This window comes from Cuculus canorus, chromosome 8, assembly GCF_017976375.1.
Source record: "Cuculus canorus isolate bCucCan1 chromosome 8, bCucCan1.pri, whole genome shotgun sequence".
NCBI classification, from domain to species: domain Eukaryota; kingdom Metazoa; phylum Chordata; class Aves; order Cuculiformes; family Cuculidae; genus Cuculus; species Cuculus canorus.
The window spans coordinates 10,490,771-10,510,604 of record NC_071408.1 but is presented as its reverse complement, the minus strand read 5'-3'; the positions used below and the strand labels follow the sequence as shown (position 1 = coordinate 10,510,604).

Genomic DNA, 19,834 nt, shown 5'->3' with positions numbered 1-19,834 from the left:
AGGGGCTGGACACAGTGGTGGAAGAAAGCTTCATTAAAGGCTATTGAATGAAAGGGCACAAAGGATACTTAAAGTAAAAGAGAGGTTGGCCTTTCATCTGACCAGATATGGTTGTTCTTTGTGTACATAGACAATATTCGGTACCCTGCAAGGAAGCCCTTGCTTCCTTGAAGAAAGAGTGGTATTTTTAGTTTAATCTTTGCAAGGAATAACTTGATCTGAACTTACACGACAGAGAGTGGCCAGTGTAGTGGAGCTTCTTTACTTTTTTATTTACTAGCTGCCATTCCCTCCTGCTGACTCTGTATGAGACGATGAAAACAGAAGAAAAGCAAGGTTCTGACCCAACATGTGCTCTTAACTCAGCTGCAGTGACCTTTTGATTGACTTTGGTCTTTGAGGAAGCAGACACCTAGCCGGACATAATCAACCCTCATTTAGTCCCTTTCTCCCTAGGTCTGTGCAGCAAATTGTCACCCCTAATGCTGTTCGTGGGACATTTGTGTTCTGCAGATGGCATTTTCCTCTGTGAGCCAAAGGAAAACCTCTCCTGTCTGAGCCAGCAGAGCTGTGTGAAGCTTGTCATAGCTGGAAGCTGTTCTTGGCATTATTTACATTTAGCTCATTGAAACAGCATACCTGTCATTGGGGGTGGTTTCTGTGAAACTCTCTGTCATGCCTGTTCATAACCAGGCCAGTTTGGCCTCTCCAGATTGGCTCCTTTCTTCCACCGTGCCTACAGGGTTTTTGCCCCATTTGTTGGACTTTGATGTACTTCCAGAAAGCTCGATGTGCCATGCCAGAGAAGCACAAGGAAAGATGCAAATAGATTTTACAGAGCATAAGAAAGGTAAGTCCTTTATCACAGCTGAATTCAGCTTTGTCATGTGCGGAAAGTTGTTTTTGTTCAAAGTCTTGGCAACTCTTATGGTTGCGTGTTAATTGAAGTAATGGAAATGTATAGGGTATGGCACTGGTTCAAACCAAGCCTGGAGCTGCAGCCATCTTTCAGGCAGACTGGAGACAGAGAGGAGGAGGACAGCTGCAGCTGGCTGTGAGTGAGAGGCTTGCGGGCATGACTGTGGGGTAGAGAGGCAACAAGGAGTAAAGATCTGGAGTCAGATCCCAGTTTCCATGGGGTGCAGATGTGTGCAGGCGCCTGGTTCTGTTAGCTTTTTTCTGTAGCAGAAGTGAGGGGTTAGTTTGATCTTGGGCACACTGATGAGCATTCCCAAGATGGCAAAGGACCAAGTGATACTGAAAGTGGAGCAGTTGGTAACATCATATCGGAGTTATGGTTCTCATTTGTCAGAGCCCTGTAGGTGAACAGCTGGAATTCAGAATGACTGTGGAAATGCAGACTGAAACATGGGAAAGCGAGAGTTGGAAATGCAAAGCCCAGCTCTTAGGATTGACTATCAAGATCGCTTTTTGTGAGAGGAGAGTATTTTTCAGATTCACTGAGGTCGTCCTGGGCACAATTTAGTATCTCGAATTTACCTAACTGAAAATTTCAATTGATTATGCTTTTATTCATCCAGTGTCTTAATATAGGTTTTGAGGCTGAATTTTACAAATACGTGTCCCCATGCTAGCTGATGCTTAGAACCAAATAGAATGAGAGAGTCCTTTGCATTTTTGGTAGGAAATGTGAGAGTCTTAATTACTCAAACCTAGAAAACATCACAGAAGTGCATATTAAAAATTGTTTATCATGTGAAAGAAGATTCTTAAAGTGCTGGTAGCATCTCTCTCCTATTTGTCCTCTGTTCGTGTGCTGCTTTGGGAATGTGACTGGCCATAAGCCTCACTGCAGGACTGAACTTGGAGAGATGTGTTTGCTATCACGAGGCTGTGGGACCCATTGTGATTTTTGGATCCAGGTTTTCTGGGCAGCTTTCGGAATGCCACACCAAATTGTTTTACTTGTTTTGACTTGGCTTTGGTGGCTCGGAGCCTGGTACGTGGTGCCATCTGCCTGGCTTATTGAGTGTGTGAAGGTGTATTGCCTCTCTGGGAAAAAGGGACATATGGAAAAAGATAGTTGGTGAATCCCAAGAAAGAAAAGTCAAGGGAAACCACCTAATTACCAAGGCTTAATAGCCAGTGAATCGGCAATAAGGAGCTTGGTCCTGAGGTCCTGTGGCATAAATGTGTGATTACGTTAACGCCCCACTGCTACTGGGATACTTTTGTGTTTACCCGGCTTTCTCTGTTATTGCTAGAGGCCTTCAAATCCCAGATAGTCAAAATCTCTATTCAGTGCTGCCTGCTGGGCGTTTAACAAGGGTCCTTGTAACGGGACCTGGTACAAGTACAAACATGAATGAAGAGTGCAGGGGCCACCATAGCACCACAGGCTGCAAGGTAGCCAAATGGAGGCAGCCGCAGAAAAGCAGGAAAAAGTAGACAATGACCCTCAGCGCCTCAAGGCATTGCTTCAAAAGGTGTCAACACCAATTAAATTGTAAAGGCTCTGTCAGCTTCTGAAAAGTTATCTAGGCAGGGACAGAAAGTACAGAATCAAAGGGGCTGCAATGCGGTTTTGTGTGTCTCACAGCAGAGCGGGTGTACACATGCTCCTGCCAGTGTGGGATCCGTCTGGGAGCCTCCTGAAGGCACAGAGCCATGCTTGGAGTGGAAAAGAGGCGAGATAGCTGGTGTGGGGTCTCCTCCACTACCGGTTTTTATCAACAGCAGGGGGAGTGTTTAATAACACAAAACTGGGGTTGGTTAAAGAAAAGGCTGAACGTTTCTCCGCCATCTCAGTCAGGGGTTAATAGATTTGAGAACTGGATGCAATGTCTTCCCCATTAAATTTACTTTCTGTGTGCTCTGAGCATTTTTAATTTCCTTATAATAAATAGCCACTCTCAAATTTACTTTATTCATTGCTGTGTAAAATTGCTCATTAGAAAAGGAAGTCGTATTTTGGTAGCTAATTTATTTTGTGTTATGTGTAACAATGACATTCTTGTGCTATCTTTTTCCTTTACTCCTGGGACTGTGACAGAATCTCATCCTATTTTTTGAAAAGATTAGAATGGTTGGAGGTTCAGGGCGAAGGTACACATAGGCAGTTCCCCGTGCCTTATCCACAAGGCTGTTGTGATGCACGCAAATGCATATCCTGGTCTTTCCGATGCAAAGGTCAAGCTGTGGAGTCTGAACACAGAATGAAAGGCAGTGAATACTAAGTATTCTGCTCATATATGGTGGTGGGGGGGTGAAGTCTGTGTCTCCTGTAGTGCCTAAATTTCCATGCAAAAAGGTAAACTGCTTCATATAAAATAGATCAAATGGTTCGTACTAGAAGAAAGCTTCTAAATATAACATTCATTCTCCTCTGTTGCTCATTAGAAAGCTGCAAAAGGGAGTTTTTTCTCTTTTTTTAAAAGAAACAAAATGCTAATTAAAACAAGGAATTGAAATTGTTGCTTGTGGTCTTACAGTTTGCTCACAAAACATTATTATGGCAATTCAGATGACCGAGTGATGTTCATATGAAGTCATTTTTTTATTTGCTGTGCATGCCTACAGAGGTCATTTATGGGTTTTGTACAATGAGTTCTAAATACCGTATTTTTTCAAATTCCCCTTGGTATTATAACAAATTACTTAATGAAAAATCAGCTTGGGTTGAGGAATCTGACTTAGAAGATTTGGGAAAGCTGTTTAAATTAAAGGATACAAAACTAATGGTGTATTACTCCATTTTTTAAAGCTTTTTCCAGAAAAGTAGACAACATGGTGGACAAATAGGACATTGGAAATTAATGGAATATGTGCGGTTATCTACAGATAATTTTTTCTCCAACTAAAATTTTGGTCAGTGTTTATGATTCATTATCTGTTTATTATCATATACCTTTGAAATACATAATTTCTAAAAGTCTGGATATCATTAGAAATCAAAGCTGAAAAACATATCAGAAATATTCTGAGTCTCTTTTCTCTAGAAGAAACTCAGTCTAGCAAATACAATATTCTCAAGCACTGGAGTACTTTAACGGAGATAAAAACCAAACCCAAAAGCTGGGCTGTGTGTGGTGGTAGAGCAAGGCAAACGGTAGAGCAAGGATGCTGAGGATACTGATCTGGCCTTGCCAAGGCCACATCCTTGCTGGCATCTGAGAGGACAGCATATGTGTTCTGTATCATCCATGAGAATGATTTCATGAGTGATTTTGGGCCGTCAGCTGTGCCCTGCGGCTGTCCCAGCTGTGCCAGTGGTGAGCTGCAGCCAGATGGCCCAGGTGGGCTTTGGCAGAAACACCCAGACAATCTGTAGGAAATATTAGGGAGCAGACCTGAGCTGAGGGGAGGAGCCCATGTCTTTACTTGGTCTTAGGGAAGAGCAGGCAGGGGGAGCTGGACTCAGTGGCAGGTTTCTCTCTGTGTGCCGGGATTCCCAGGCTATGAGTGAGGGCAAGCTCTTGGGACTAGCACCACAGTGCGCCTGAGGTAATGCCTGATCCTGGAAGCCGATGGGATTGTCTCTTACAATCCAGGTCAGTTGAAAGGCACAGACAGTGGGCAAGAGTGTGACTACCCATATAGATATGTGTACAGCAAGGAGGTTGGGAGGAAAATAGAAGCATACTCAGAGAGCTGATGATTAGTGTTTCTCCACAGATGATGATGAAAGACTGGACTGTGGCTGTGCTTTGTATTGGGAGTGGAAGAGAGTGAATGTGCCAGAGCTGCCACATCTGCACTCATCAGAGGTGCTGCTGGTGAGATGCTCCCCACAGGTGTAACTCAATCAGAAGTGATAGAGAAGGGGGATAACCACGTGAGCTGCAGCTCACTACCAATGTCATCCTATGCATTTGTCAACTGTTGCTAGGTAGCTGCCTGCTGGGAGAGGAGAAGTGGGATTTTTTTTTCCCACCCTTAAAACAGCTTATTGCAAATTGCTGTCCTTCTGTGCAAATGGGGAGAATACCTCCTAGTGCTGCTCTGCTGGCAGCCCAAAGAAAGTGTGGCTATGAGCAGGGCTGTGCTCCCGTCGGCCTCTGTGCGTGGGAGACAGCACAGATGCTGCAGCTCATGTTCAAACAGCCCATAAACAACTTGTGGCAGGCTTCTACAATTTACAGGGGAAAGGTGCGCAGAAAGCCACCTGATTATGGTAGAAGAGAAAAAATCAGTCAGGTTTATTGTGGTTTGGGGCAGAGTTTCTCAGTCTAGTGCTGGTTTGGTTTTTTACTGATTCACTTTTCATATGGAACAAAAGAACTCAGAAAAAGAAAAAGGTATAATTTCCATCTTATGTTTTGCTCTAAAAAGCAAAAGAATTGAAGAATAGTGAGAGAATAATTTTTGTGGGTAAATAATAACACAATCAGCAGTGCAATTCCTGCCCTTCTGTGTGCATAAGAACAAATTATACTAATAGATTGTGATTTTACTGCAAAGAAAAAATAATTTTTCTTCTTTAAAAGAATATTACAGTGCAGATATTCCTCAAGACTGAGCAAAATTCACAGAGGCCTTTCTGGCCCAAGAGAGGAGAAATGTGACGATGTGTTTTCCTGTGACCTGCGAGTGGGTAGGAACTCTGGGCATCTGAGTGCTGCTTTGACTCTGTTCTGTCTTTGTGCAGGTGTACAACACAGAGGAGATTTTACATGGCTGAATGCATTGTAAACTCTGTCACTTCAGGGTATCACCCACTTAAACAACATCCTCATCATTTTTCTTAGGAAATGATCTGAGACAAAATATTGAATTATTTAGAGTACCGCTGGGAGAGGGAATTGATTCCTTGCTGTAACAGAGAGAAATAGCTGCTCTTTTGAGGCTTGATCCAAAGCCTGGAGAAGTCAATGAGAATCTTTCCATTGATTTTAATAGGCTTTAGATCATGCTCTTATTCACTCATCAACTATTTCTCTTTAGTTAGAAGAAAACAATGCATCCTTTCATTGTATAATACTCAGTTTGCTGTACCTAAGAGAAATACGTTCTGTCCCTTTCTACTGAATATAAAATCACTTACGGCCCACTGAAAAAAAGTGGCAAACAGCTTTTTAACATCACTGAAAGTTAGATTGAGCCCCTATGCATTTGAAATTCTCATAGCATGTGCATAGCTACCTGCATACATACATTTTAAACTCAATATACAAATTCAGGATACTGTCTCCTTTCTTTGCAAGTAATTATTCTTCTTTGGAATAAAAAGATGCATCCTACTTCTTCTCCTTCTTGGTTTTCAGATGCGTTCTTTGCTGCCAAAGGAAAAAATACAGTACACTTTCATTAGTTACAAATTCCTGTTCTGTTCCTGGGAAAGTCAAGGTGCAGCATCTGTGTTGGACGTATATCCCATTTCAACGCTGTGTCTGCAATGATGAGCCAAACTGGGCAGGGATTCTGCAACTGCCTGCAGCTTTTCCAACAACTTCTTTTAAAAGAAGATGTAAAAGTTATTTTCTTGAATGTCTGATTTACATCTTCTCTTTCCTTGTGCAATGCACGTTTAAAGAAAATTTAGCCGTGTGTAAACAACATTACTCCTATGTGTACATTCACAGAGAAGCCTGAGAGCAGATCATTAATCCAGTCACAGCTTGCCATCTTTATAAAATGACTCAAAAATGGTCATAACACAAAATATAACAGGAAAACAAATAACAGTTAAGTGTTGCACTCAACTTTTGACCTCTTAGGTTGCATTTGAGTGTGGAGCAAGGCAGAGTCATTCTTCAGCACCAACGGTATAGATCTTTCTGAGCTCAGGCTGTAGGATACAACCAATGGCTCTTCAGAGTTGGTGGAAACACTATTTAGTGTAATTTAGATTAAGAGAAGACTGCACTCCTGATACGTGGCTCAGCATGGAGAGTGTAGGGATTGCATAAAGGTACGAGTTTGTAACATTTTGAACTTTAACGTGTTGTGGAGCAGCCTCTGCCTGCGATCTCCTGGCTTGCTGTAGTCAGCTGTGCTGGGCACTGAGGCGTGCTGGGACTGCAAAGTGCTTGCAGAGCGATCTGGCTTGCACATCTCTCAGGGCAATCCTTAACCCCAGAGAGGGAGCGAGAACTCGGGGCAGTATGGGCTTTGTAGTAAGAGATATGTATTATAGAATTATATTCATTGTATAATGCAGTGGTAAGTTACAAACTTGCTGTGTAAATTCCTATCAGAGAGGTTTTCTTGTCATGCCCTGTTTTTCAGTAAGGCAATTTTTTCACTTTAATAATTTAATATTTTCAGTACATTTTGCTGCTTATCTTGAAGGAAGTATTTTCAGCTAAATAATTATTCAGTTATCCAGAGGGACTTCTAAACAGCAGGTTTATAGTAGTCTCAATAATATGATTCAGAAAATTGGTTGTTTCAAATTGTAAACATTTCAAAATGCTAGGAAATGATGAAAGCAAGATGAGATTATCACAGCAGGGATGGGGAGAGCACGCTAAAGTGCCACCCTAAATGCTAAAGTTGAATACTCCTGCTTTTGGGAGCTATCTCCAGAGTCAAAGGCTGGTGAAGAGTTATGGACCCCTTAAAGAAAAAAAAATGAAATATTGTTTATATTGCCCTATGATGCCCATCTACAAATGGACTAATGGAAAGACTGGACTGGATTGAGGTTCTTTTTATTTTTAAAATGACTGAGGCAAGAGTTGACAGAAGAGAAGCAGGGTGTGGTTTCAGAAATATACCACTCGCTTTTCATAGCCAGAGGGTTTCTGTCTGGGAAAAGAAGAAATTATAGCTTATATAAAATTCTGAAATATTATAAATATCTACTAGTACCAAAATATCGACCCGAAACAATTACAGAACTGGTGACAGAAGCACATTTAGATCTTGATGCGACTTTTACTGAAGGGAATGATTGCTTGCATTGATTTTGGGAAGGAGGAGAATGATCAAGATTTTGCAAAAGAAACCAAGAGATTCCAACCAGCAGCCCTTCAGCTCCACAGTCACAGGGCAAGGCATGAAGGCTGTCACACCTGGAGACCTTGCTGAGAAATTCTGAGAGCCATTTTCTGGGGAATTTATCAGCTTCCTTTGCCAGTGAATTTCATCCCTCAGAATATTTCAAATGGCATTTGGTGCTGCAAAGACTGGGTTATAGCCTTCTAGTAGGATATAAACATGTTGATATCTTATCTGTTTACCAATATGAAATGAAAGTGTTCTTGAGGTGAATGAATCATCTTTGGATAGGACAATTAATCTTTGAAAACCTAAAATTGCTAGAATGTGATTATTTAGGTGAGTGAAGCAAGCAGTATATAAATTAACTGAACTAAACACTTTGCTTTTTTTTTTTTTTTTTTTACTTCTTTGGTGTTTGAGAAGATTATTTCTAATCAAAACTCTTCAAAATTTTGAACTTACTGACAGGAATCCTTGCCGGTTTTGTAAGTGCTTAAATTTGCTTTCTGTTTAAGCAGGTAATAGTTTAGCAGTTTTTAAGAGACAGTTTCTTTCTATCAGCAAGGACAAAACCAGTTATTCCACACACTGGTGAGTTTATTTTCCTGCCCTGTTCCTATGTAAGCAGTCTTTTTCCTGTTGCTTTCTGTTCTTGTATTTCAGTCGAGATTAAAGAAAGCAGAAAAGCTTAAAAGCAGGCTGAAGAACCTGATATCAAAAGTAGGCTGCCTTTATTCTGAGATTTATTTTCTACCAATTAATTGTCTTTTAGTAAGAATTTTCTGTCCATACTGCTGACTAAAATTTATAGTATTTGAGTGAACCTTTCTACATGGATGCACAAGCAGACCAAATTTGGAACAAAGTAGCTTTAATTACTTCGATCTATTCTTTTGTTGAAATACGAGGGTAAGAAGAAGATTACAAGACCTGGAGATGTGCATGTGTGTGTATGTAACTCATAAGGAGTCAAACTGAATTTACAGTGAATTGTCAGGGTTGGCTGAGACTGAGTAAGTTCGTTGCTACCATCTCTGCTGAGATTTCCTCTTTGGATAAAAGCTTACAGGGCTGGGTTGTTAAGTGTCTTTACCGCACAAAGCCAGTTCCCTGATTTGTCTGCTTGTAAAGTTTCTCCTTCAAAAGAAAAAGTTCAGAGCATTTGGTGGGGTTAAAAATCCATTAGTTATATTTTTGTAAATATGGGGAAAAAAAGGTACTATAAGACTCAGAGATGCATTTTGTCTTAATTTTTTTTCTTTATCTGTCTGTATTATGAACTTTAGTAAAACTGTGATTAGCCCTGGCTAGTTGCCTGTTATGACAACTATAGATAGATAATTCACTACCCATTAAAATATTTAATAACTGAGCTGTACATTAGGTATTTGTGTTATTACTGACTGCTATATACTTATAATTGTAAGATGGAAAGCTACGGGTTTATTTTTTCTTTTTTTATTTGTATTTCTATTAAAGTGTTCCTTCCTGTCTTTATAGAAATTAATTTATTTGGTTACCATGATGATTTTAAAAGGAAATGGGGCTAGTCAATCCAATAGAAATTTTGATAGGGATGCAACTACCTTTAGTTCTTTCCTTCCCATAGAGAGTTAAATTTCACTAGCGTGAATACTCCCTCAAAGATGTAAATACCTCTAGAACAGAGAGAAACATATTGATTTAATGATGTTATTGTTTCAGATATAGAAAATAAATGACATGGGAAGATTTAAAAAAACCCCTCCTTGAATAGGTATTTGATGCTTCACGATGTACTGCCACAATTTTACCTGTGAACAATGGTTAGAGTTCTGAATTGTGATTATTGTCATTAGAATAATTTTTGCTCAGTCATCAGGCAATCATTGTCATTAGAATCCAAAAGTAGGTAATGAGTTTGCTCAGTTAAGATTACAGTCTTGGAAAATATTTCATAATTACAAATAGGCAATACACAAATTCCCCCCATCTCTGGCAAGATCAGCTTAAAAATTTTCATTGTTTTTTTTCAGATTAGTTTGAGTCAACACTGCTGATTTGGACTCACTGCAGTTATCAAAAATATGACTATGAATTTTTTGCTGCTGGAGTGCATTTCTGGAAAGAGAACTAGATCATTAGCTGGCGTGAAATGACATAGTCACATTGAAAAAAAATTTGCTAATTGATTATCTGGCTGATTCAATTTCTAATCTTGGCTCTCACTTGGACCAGATGTGATATTATCTCTCAATATATAACTCATGGTTAAATTTTACTGAAATGATATCCCTATGAAATGCCCATTTGTGCAACAGATTTAGAATTTATCCCTCTATCTTATTAAAATCTAAAATAAATTGGGGCAATCCAATCCCACATTCAGGGAAGTGTCCTATTTTTGGTCTCCATGCCAACTCTCTGGAGAAGTGTCTGCTATTTTGTACCATCATTACAAGTACATTCTCTTGTTATGGATAATAAACCTTCTTTCCTTTCTATCGCCCTAGTCTACTCATTTAAAAATTGTTTCATTTTTACAACACTAATGTTATTCTCACCAGCTTGGTAACCCTGGGATAATAGCATAAATCAGCGAATCGCTATTTTTGTTTAAGGCATTTCTAATTTTTAATTAAAAAGAAAAGTCAGATTCTTGCTGATCACCTACAGGATTGTGACTCTCCATGGTTACCTGTCACTCAAAGAGATCTAGCTCTAAGGAATGCTAATTAGCACTGTTAAAGCACTGGTAATTGAACTGTGGAGACAGCCTGCAGAAGGAGGCTGTTTGCGTTCAACACTGCTTTGCCATTTAAATGGACTAGCACCATCGTGAAGGTGCAGTGGATAAAAGCAAAAAAAGCACTCGGGCTGTAATTTTTAATTTTTACTTCAAAGATATTTACCAAAGTGTTTCCTGGAAACGAGTGCCTGTACCAAAAAAGCGTCATGAGTTGCAACTTCAGTGACAACCCACACCTAAAAAGTGCACAATGCCCTTCACCTCTTACTTTTCTTGTTGCCTGGAGCAGCCACTCATAGCAGTGGAGCTCAAGATGCTGCCCTGGATGACCTACACCACTCCCCGTTCAAGACTGGGGTACCAAGCAAGAAACTGAAACTTAAGGAAGCCCCAAATTTAAAGCAAGCTGAAAAAAAAGCCCCAAAGGAAACTAGTGTTCTCACTGTGGTGATTACTGTCTTCCAGATATTTATCTGATTCTGATGCTGTGAAATCCATGTGCCCTGCAATAAAACACCTTCCATTTTAGTATTTCACAGGTTTTCTGAGGTGAGGTAGAAAGTCTCTTGGTACAGTAGAAGCAAAACCCAAGACTTCTATCACAAGGGCAGGCTTCTTATCTCGTGCCTTCAGATGGGCTTGAGTTTTCTCTGAATTATTCAGCATTTCCTGAAGAGCTAGTACTTTTCTTAAAAGCATCCCAAAAACGTGATAGCCATATCAGGCTGATCTGACATGTCCTTCTTATCTCTTTGATTGTGCAATCTCTTTTCCTTTTGTACAGCTTAGTGTCTCAAATTATCCCCCATGCCTTCAAAGGGTTGTGTATTTGTTTAGTTTAGCTAATATGTGAAATCTTATTCCCAGCTATGGAGCTGAACAGTTACCTTGGTCCTTAGATCATGATGTGATGCATACATGAGTCATACATTTACATACTCTGAGAATAATGAATGCTGATTTTAATGTATGTTCATCAGTCAATAGATCAAAAATGGATTTTTTTCTCCTTGTCATATGTGTGTGTACATTTTAGTACCTGCAAATTCCTGAATTGCTTATTGATTATGTAAATGAAATATTTGCAGCATATGACATCTATACTTTATTGACCTGTCAATATTTGAGAGATGCTAACTTAAGCATTTTGGGACACTGATGACTTTTTTGTTAAAGCAAGAAGATATTAAAATGCATAAAGTGTCAAAGTGCTATCTTCACTGGTGAGTTAAACTTGAAATCTCATCTGTTATGTGTAATGCTCCCACCTATTCTCAATGGATAAAACTCCAAATCTCAATGAGTCCAGGACCTCGTGCAGGTATTTCAGTGTGTGAGGCTAAGTATTTCTTGGGTTGCATGCAAGTGCTATCTTTATGTATATTCACCTTAGTGTTTATTTAACCAACATTGTTCCCATGAGAGATATTCCCAGTTCTTTTCATTCTCACTCTTTGTGGAGAACAGTATGGATGGAAAATTTCCATGTTATCAGGGAAAAAAGAGGGTCAATAGTTTCATGTTCCTGAAAGATTATGATGACAGTTGAAATTTAACACTTTCTAGATCATATTGTATCTGAAGAATGTTAAGGCTGACCTGAAGGATTGTGTACTAGCCTGTTTCCACCTTGCTCCGTTCTTTCTAATGGGACACACTGACACGTTTACCACATTTCATTTCTCACGGGTGTTTTGCAGGACGTGTCATCTGCCTGAGCCTCCTGACAACAACCAGTGCTGGAGAAGGACCCACATACCTTTCCACATGATTTACACTTTGTTATTCAAAAATACTAGGGGAAAAATTTATATCCCAAGGTGTGCTGAGGAGTACAATGGCACATCATCAGCTTTTAATCTGAATTATCTCAGACTGCTGTCTCGGGAGCTCTGGCTTTTTCACTTATTTGCAGGTTGGGTTTGAAGGGGTACTGTCTTTCTCTCATTTATGTCAAGCTGTTATCTGTTTAGCTTTCATATTGCTGGTGACTTTTCGTCTCTGAAATGCTTCCTGCATGCCAGGAAACATGGGCAGCATGCAGGGTCTAGCCTCAAAGTGGAGGGCAAAGGGCAGCCATGCTCTCGACAGAGCCTTTGCAGCGTAGCGGAGTGCCAGCATGGTAGAGACGTGGCTTTGATGTTGGGCTGACCTGTCCCCACTGTGGAGCTCCCTGCCCAGCATGCCTCGCGGGTACCACGGAGAGGCAAGGGTGCTGGTTTTTCTGCTTCTCAATGGGGCAGGGCATCTGCTGGATTCTTCAGCAGCTGTGCCCACATCCCTGTGTGCTGGCAGGCACCTGAAAATAAGAAGGAAGATTGTCCCTAGCTCCCACCTGTCAGTTAAGCAAGCAAAGAAAATCAACCTCAGCAAAGGAGTCTCTGACTTAGCTACCCCAAAGGAAGCCTGGAGTCATTTTGACAGTCCAGGCAGCATCCAGCCCTTGAAAACATGACATTATTGATCCCCTACATTTGAAAGCCTACTAGTTAAGGCCTGCACAGTATGCTGAAGAAGTGAAGGGCAGCACACACACCAGGATCGTTTCTTCTCCTCATAGCTGATCATATTTTTGGTTTTCTGCCCCAAGCACAGTGGCCCATCCCAGACCATCAGACTGCTCTACTGCACCAGCTTACTGCTAACGGAGCCTGAAAGAGGGCATAAGGAGAAGCACCTCTGACTGATGCCTATGGAGACCACATGAAGACTTTACTGGGAACATGAAGCTGTGGCAGAGGCTGATAAATGAATGGGAGACGCTACACTGGGGTTTCCAGAGGCATGTGGATTCCCATGACCCAGTGCCTGGCTGGGAGGTGCTGCTGTTTCTGCAGCAGCCCATCATGCTCTGGAGCAGTGGCATGGCACAGCTCTTTGGTCACTCTTGAGTCTTTTAAATACACAAGGGTGGTTTTTGACCTATCAACAAAGAGACTCTAAGGTTATTTAAACCAGGTAGTGAATCTACTGTGTATCTCATTTGTCTACTGATAGTATTGTAGGGTCTATTTTTGGACATCTGAGATGGCGGTCACCACAGTGCTACATCCCTGCAGCACGGCAAGTAAAACACCACACCAAAACAAAGAACGTCTTCCTCTGTAGCTTCAGAGAAAGTTTATTCAAATGTGTCTTAGCTCTTCCTCACCTGTCTCTGGAGAATTACAGCAGTTAGATTTGCACAGAAGAGCTCAGTTTTGAGCTTGGCTGGTTGTTTCTGAATATTCAAATCTTTTACGAATGTTGGGACTGAATATCTTGTACAGAGGAGTTGTATTTGTGTGGGGACCATGGTAATGTGGAACACTGGAGCCACAGATGTTTTGGTTTATGTTAGTTAATGTTAAGAACAAAAAGTATCAGAGTTCGGGAAATTTAATACTGACTGTTTTAAACTGTCATTTCTCCTCTCTCGACTTGCCAGAAAAAGTACTGGTGCTACCAATAAACCCAAAGGCAAGAAGAACAAGTGACTTGCCTGGTGTCACTCCTAGCATGTGAAAAACAGAGAAGAGACACTAGTTGTCTTGAATCTGTGCCTCCTTCATTAGCCCAAGATACCTGACACACAACCTGTAAAGAGAGACAAAGGTAATAGGAAGAAGGAAAAATCTGGAGATATATTATCTCTATCTGCCCAGTACTTTCCAGGGCAGTAAAGCATTTCACTTCTTAGAAGCTGTCTGCAAAGGGATATTTCCTTTATGATACATTGGTATAATAATTATATTGCATTCAAGTCAATTTAATCTGAACTGCAAATAAGTACTTTAGTACTAGGGAGTGTCATTAGAGTGACCACAGAGATTTAGTGCACAGTTAGAGCAGCATAATTGCTTCAGTCTGCCCTATCTAGGCAAACCCTTGGATAAGCAGAGCAGTACGTGTTTCCCATAAGTAGGCATGTTTCAGAGCACTGACTTGCCCCCAGTGCCAATGACACTGAGACTTGGATTTTTTGGAGCGGTGGTAGATGCAGAGATGCTTAAAGCAGCAGGTGACTAGATTTCATACCCAGTGTGTTGTGTATGATTGGGAACATTGTTTCATGAATCAGGCCAAGAAAATGTGTAAAATGTGCTCTACAAGAAGAGTCAGTACAAAGGCACAGCTGGTTTTGAATCAGCAGTGGGTTTTCAGTACTTTCTGTACCAGTCTATCCTCTGCGAGACTAAAGGTTACAGTGTGTCCATTTTAATTTGGAAACACAGAACACGCTGGAGCCTTTGCTCTGTAAATGAGCATTGCACCTTCTCTTCAGTGCAGTTGAGTTTTGCTGTCACCTGATAATATTTATTTTACTTCTATGGCAAAAGAGCTATAAAAGCCCTCCACTTTTGCAAACGAGCAATAAGCAATCATACCAATCAAAAATAGCTGAATAAAAACACTAAGAAACCTTTCCCTGTTCATTGTAAACAAATCTAAGTTTTCTTATTTATATTCTGAATATATTTATATTCTTTTATTGTTGGAAACAACTTAAGATGAACTGCATTTCAGCGTACAGGCCACGCTGAGCTGCTGCATGCAGCAACATCCCACAGGTACAGCCTGAATGTCTGTATCACATCTGGCTGATGCCTGCCAGGCTCCAGAGCAGTGCATCCCTCCGTGTTTGAGGGTTTATTGCTAGCCTGATGGAATTCATTACTCTGTTCTAATTGAGTCTGCTCCAGCAATGAGAAGAAAAGTACAATCTTTAGGGCTACCATGACCCTTAAACTACTGCTTTTAGAGGTCTTCACACAATGGTGTTGACTGAACGTTCCCTGGTGGATAATCTCACTGGAGAGTGTGTTAGGGGTTGTGCGCTGCAGCAAGGTTGCTGCTCAGCGTGTGATGCTGCATGGGCTGCCCATGATGTGCTGGGAGAGGGATGCCAGCCCCAACCCCTGGTTTTCTGTCCCCCAGAAGCTCCCCCACAGCCTTATTCCCTACCAAAGTCAGCAGGCAGAAATATGTGACTTCAGCAGGTGCTGGACCATACACAGCTTCGGTGCGCTGGGATATTTTTGTTACGTTCTTAATTTTATTAGAACAGATCTCCCCGCATCACTTTTAATACTGAAAAATTTACCCATTTGATTTGAATATCATATTTCCTCTTCTGATTGTTAAACTGTTCCAAAAATAGACTTGGAAACCAATTTGTGATTTTGTCCCCAGAGCTCTCACATTGGTAGTGGGACAGGGGTCTCTGTGTCAAAGAAAGATGTCTACTTCCAGCACCAAGTTCAAATAAAAAATGATAACAATACGCTTTTAAGAATACATTTCACAGTCTATGCATAGTGTGAATTGCTTCTTACCCAGTGAACTTTTTGGATCGTAGGTCTGAGAATTTTCCTTTGAGTCCATTCTGGGTTACAACAAATGCAGGTCTCCCTACAGAGATGGCAAAGCTTCAGCTCTGAACTTCAGAGAACGTGAAAATGGAGCTTTAATGATGGTCTGTCCTGTGACACCTTTCCCACCAAAACAACAAACTGGCCGTACTCTGAGCACTGGAAACCCTTAGGGGATAGTAGCGTGGCATGTACTCACTTCCTGATTAACTCTACCTGCTGAAAAAAGCTTTTTTTGTTCTCAAGATCTTATGAATTGCTCCAGTCTGAAGGCTTACATTACAGAGCAGTTCATGAGTATGGCATTTCCTGGAACGTATTTAAAGAAATATAGTGCAAGTGCATATATTGGCATACAATCTTTAAGCTTCCTGTAAATGAATTATTACCAAACCCAGAAAACAACTCTTACCAATCAGAAACCTCCAAAGTTTAAGGGTCTGTGAGATGTCTAAAACTAGATGTGGACTATGAAATAAAGTGCATTTTGTTTGTATAATATTTGCTGATTGCTTCTGAAATCCGAGTTCAAATTGCTGTTACACAGTTACACATTTTCTTGGCTAATGCTGGCATTAGCTCCATGTTACATTTGAGGAATAAGATGCTTCCTTGCAACAACAGGCAGAAAGTAGACAGAAGATTATCCATGGCTCCATGTCTGCACAGTTTGAAAATGTCCACGCCTCTCAGGTTGAATTCACCTGTCTGTGGTATTAACATGTGGTAGAGCTCCTACAGTTCTGTGAATAAGTCAAACCTCTGGCTGCTCCACAGCCCAGGTACACTTTGAAGTTTATTTTATTGTACTAGTGGATGGATGCAAACCCTGCAGAGGCTGGGGGGATTTATGCCCATCATCTTCTGTAGCTGGTGGGATGCATTCAAGCCCGGATCTGCTGCCAGGTGACTTCTTTCCTTTCATAGCTTGTGGAGTCCTACAAGAGGAGGTCCAGAAAATCACGGGTGGCTGCACTGGCAATGGGAGAGTGAGGTGTGAGAAGGGCCCTGGAAGGACTGAGCATTTCAGAGCAGGGAATGCAGGATGGAGGGCTTGAAGAGAAACTTTTTCAGATTTTAGCTACAAATCAAAATAGGTAAGTAAGCTCTTGAGTGTAGATCTGGAGAAGAAAAAGCTGTTCACAAAGAAATATCCTAGATAATTTTAAAATGATTGAATGGAAGACTGGTGTGGGTTTTATATAAAGACCATGTCGCTCACAACCAAAAAGTAGCTAAATTGCAATACCAATCTGATTAACTTGGCCTTATTTTCTTGATGTGAATTATTAATGAAAATTCACACATATCATGTTTACATTTGTCAAATAAAACTCTCCCTTAATTACTTAGCTCCACTTACAAAGGCTGAACAGCAAGCGGTTAAAATACTGCTTCAAGCTTGAGATCAGTTGTTGCTACCCTCTGATAATACAGAAGCAGTCTAAACAACAACAGCTGCAGGTACACAGAAAATTGGAAATATCAGCAGTTAGGAGAACCACAGATTGGTGCTAAAGGCACGGTGTTCTGTGATAAGGATCATGGGGTGGCAGGGTAGGGCAGAAGGATAGTGCCAGCCTTTCAGCTGCCCTGTAGGAGCAGCAGCCGTGCAGAGGCAGCAAGGCAGCAGGCATGCACTCTGGATAGCTTAAAGATTTATTCTGGTTGCCAGCTAAAACATATCTTTTCTGGATTACCAGAATTCCTGATGATATCTTATTAATACACCGTGGCATAAATAATGTTAATTTTCCTAAGCTGTGCTGAAAGGCATAGTTTGCTCCTTTTAAGGAGCTATTTTTAAAAAGATATTATCCAATTTGAAGCTGAGATAAAATTGCATAGAAAAACCCTGCTTGGTGAGGAGAAAAGTGTATGGGGGGGGAAAGAAAGAAAAGTGTATCTGGTATTGATAACAAGTGTGAATGAATTATGTAAATTTGTTAGTATTTCTGCTGGCCACTTTCTCCTCTCCTCCCCTCTTTTTTTTTTTTTCAGTTATTTGAGCAGAACAGCAATCATGGGTTGCTGTATTTCAGATTGACTACCAAGCAGGTGGTGGCTCTTGTTTCATAACTTATTCTTCTGTTATAAGCCAGCACAGGAGACTGGTTCAGTGGAGACGTTGCAAACGGCCTATCAACATTTTGGCACCAATTAAGGAGCATTTCTAGTACTGGTGGGGGTTAGAGGCCTCAGGTTTTAATTAAGACCCCCACAGTCCTTGATATCACGCAAACATAAGCTAGTGTCTTGCTGTTACACAGGCACAGCCCTGTATCCATGGAGAGCATCAGTGGTATGGAGGAAACTCCTTGTGAGCTCAGAGGTTTGGCAATGAGATGCTAGAAACAGGACTACACTAATTGTTTGCAACCTTTCCTACCCTAATGTTTTTAATCTAAATAAATAACAAGGAGAAAGGGAGAATGGAACTCTTTGGAAAATGGGGCACAGAGAGACTGCCCATGAATGCAGTCAGTTTTCAGTAACTATTATTGTCACTCCCATTTTACAGTGGGAGAAAAAAAAAAAAAAAGTAAAATTTCAAGATTAAAATTACGATGTTACTGACAGAGCTGAGAGCTGACTACAAGATTTCTGAGCTTTGTGCTAACCCGAGAGATGGTCTGAAGAGGGAGGGTGGTGGTGGATACACACCAGCAGGAAGAAGCATACAGAGATATAAAGTGAGCTGCATCCAGCATCCCCATGTATTACCGCATCAAAAGTAAGAAGTGAAGTCCTAAATCTACAGCCAGCCTGAAACAGTGCTCCGCAGCAGTATTTCTCACTGAGTATAATGAAGCAGTAAATTGCTATAATTGGATTTTGAGTTTATTTACCAAGACTTCGAAATGCTGCTGCTACACTAGCACAAGCATTTAGACTATTCCCAGCACAAACACAATATCAAGGTTTTCATTTTCCATCTGACTCAGACCAGGGGTTTGAGCCAAGGTATCTCTGTGTCGGCCTGGGTGGATATGGTGGCTAGCACACTGCTACAGACTGACCTGATCTGTTCAGGTTTCTGTTCAAGCTCTTTCCTTGTCTGCGGAAAACTTAATTTTTCCCTGGCACTAGGGCTGGAGCCAAGGTTGTGCCTTTCAGGTGAAAACTGTAAATCTCTCATTACCATATTCCCAGCCAAAAATGTTTTACTGGTCCATGTAAGCTGGAAGAGCATCCAGAGGAAAAGATGCTCAGGCGCCAAGTACCCTGCCACGGTGTTATGGGCACACAGTTGGAAGGGCAAGCATAGGTTCAATGTCTCTTCCATTCCTCAGGAGAATGGTGTAATTACCGAGTTAGTGGTGTGTCAGTGGCCTACATAACCTCCTTCGATTTATAGCAAGCAATTATTTTAATTTCTTATTACAACCATTTGGAAAAGAATTATGCTATTGCAGCGGGACAGGCAGGAGTTACACTCCTGTGCAGAGAGAAAGAGTAAAAAAGTCTGAGCTCCAAGCAATCCTGTTGTTCTCCAGTCCAGATTTCAGACTGGAAAACAGGCTGAACATTAGGTGTGCATCCAGAAAAAGTTGAACGGTTTATTATTTTTAGAAGAACCGCAACTGATTTTCCAGGTTTTGCCTGGTACAGGCAGTGAGACCTCCGCAGGGACTTGCTCCAGGTCCTCTCCTGTGCCTCTAGCAGGTGTCGCGGGGAAGCCTGGAATATCTGAGCCTCGGGGATGATTTAATTCCTTGATTCTGCATTGTCATTTAATCTCCATTGTTCTGCCTTTTCCCTGTGAATGTGGCTTCTGACAGTATATTTGCTGCCTTCTCTGTCAATCCGACTTGTGCCTTGCTCTAGGGACAAGTGACATAAAGCCCTT

General features: G+C 41.1%; 1 long non-coding RNA gene across 1 annotated transcript in view; it reads left to right on the top strand.

Moving 5' to 3' along the window:
- The first annotated feature begins 739 nt into the window (after positions 1–739).
- The window catches only part of LOC128852942 (uncharacterized), a 55,984-nt gene continuing 36,889 nt past the window's right edge, over positions 740–19,834 (top strand). The window contains exon 1 of the long non-coding RNA XR_008451101.1: positions 740–850. This is a non-coding gene — a long non-coding RNA (uncharacterized LOC128852942). The remainder of the gene's footprint in view (positions 851–19,834) is intronic.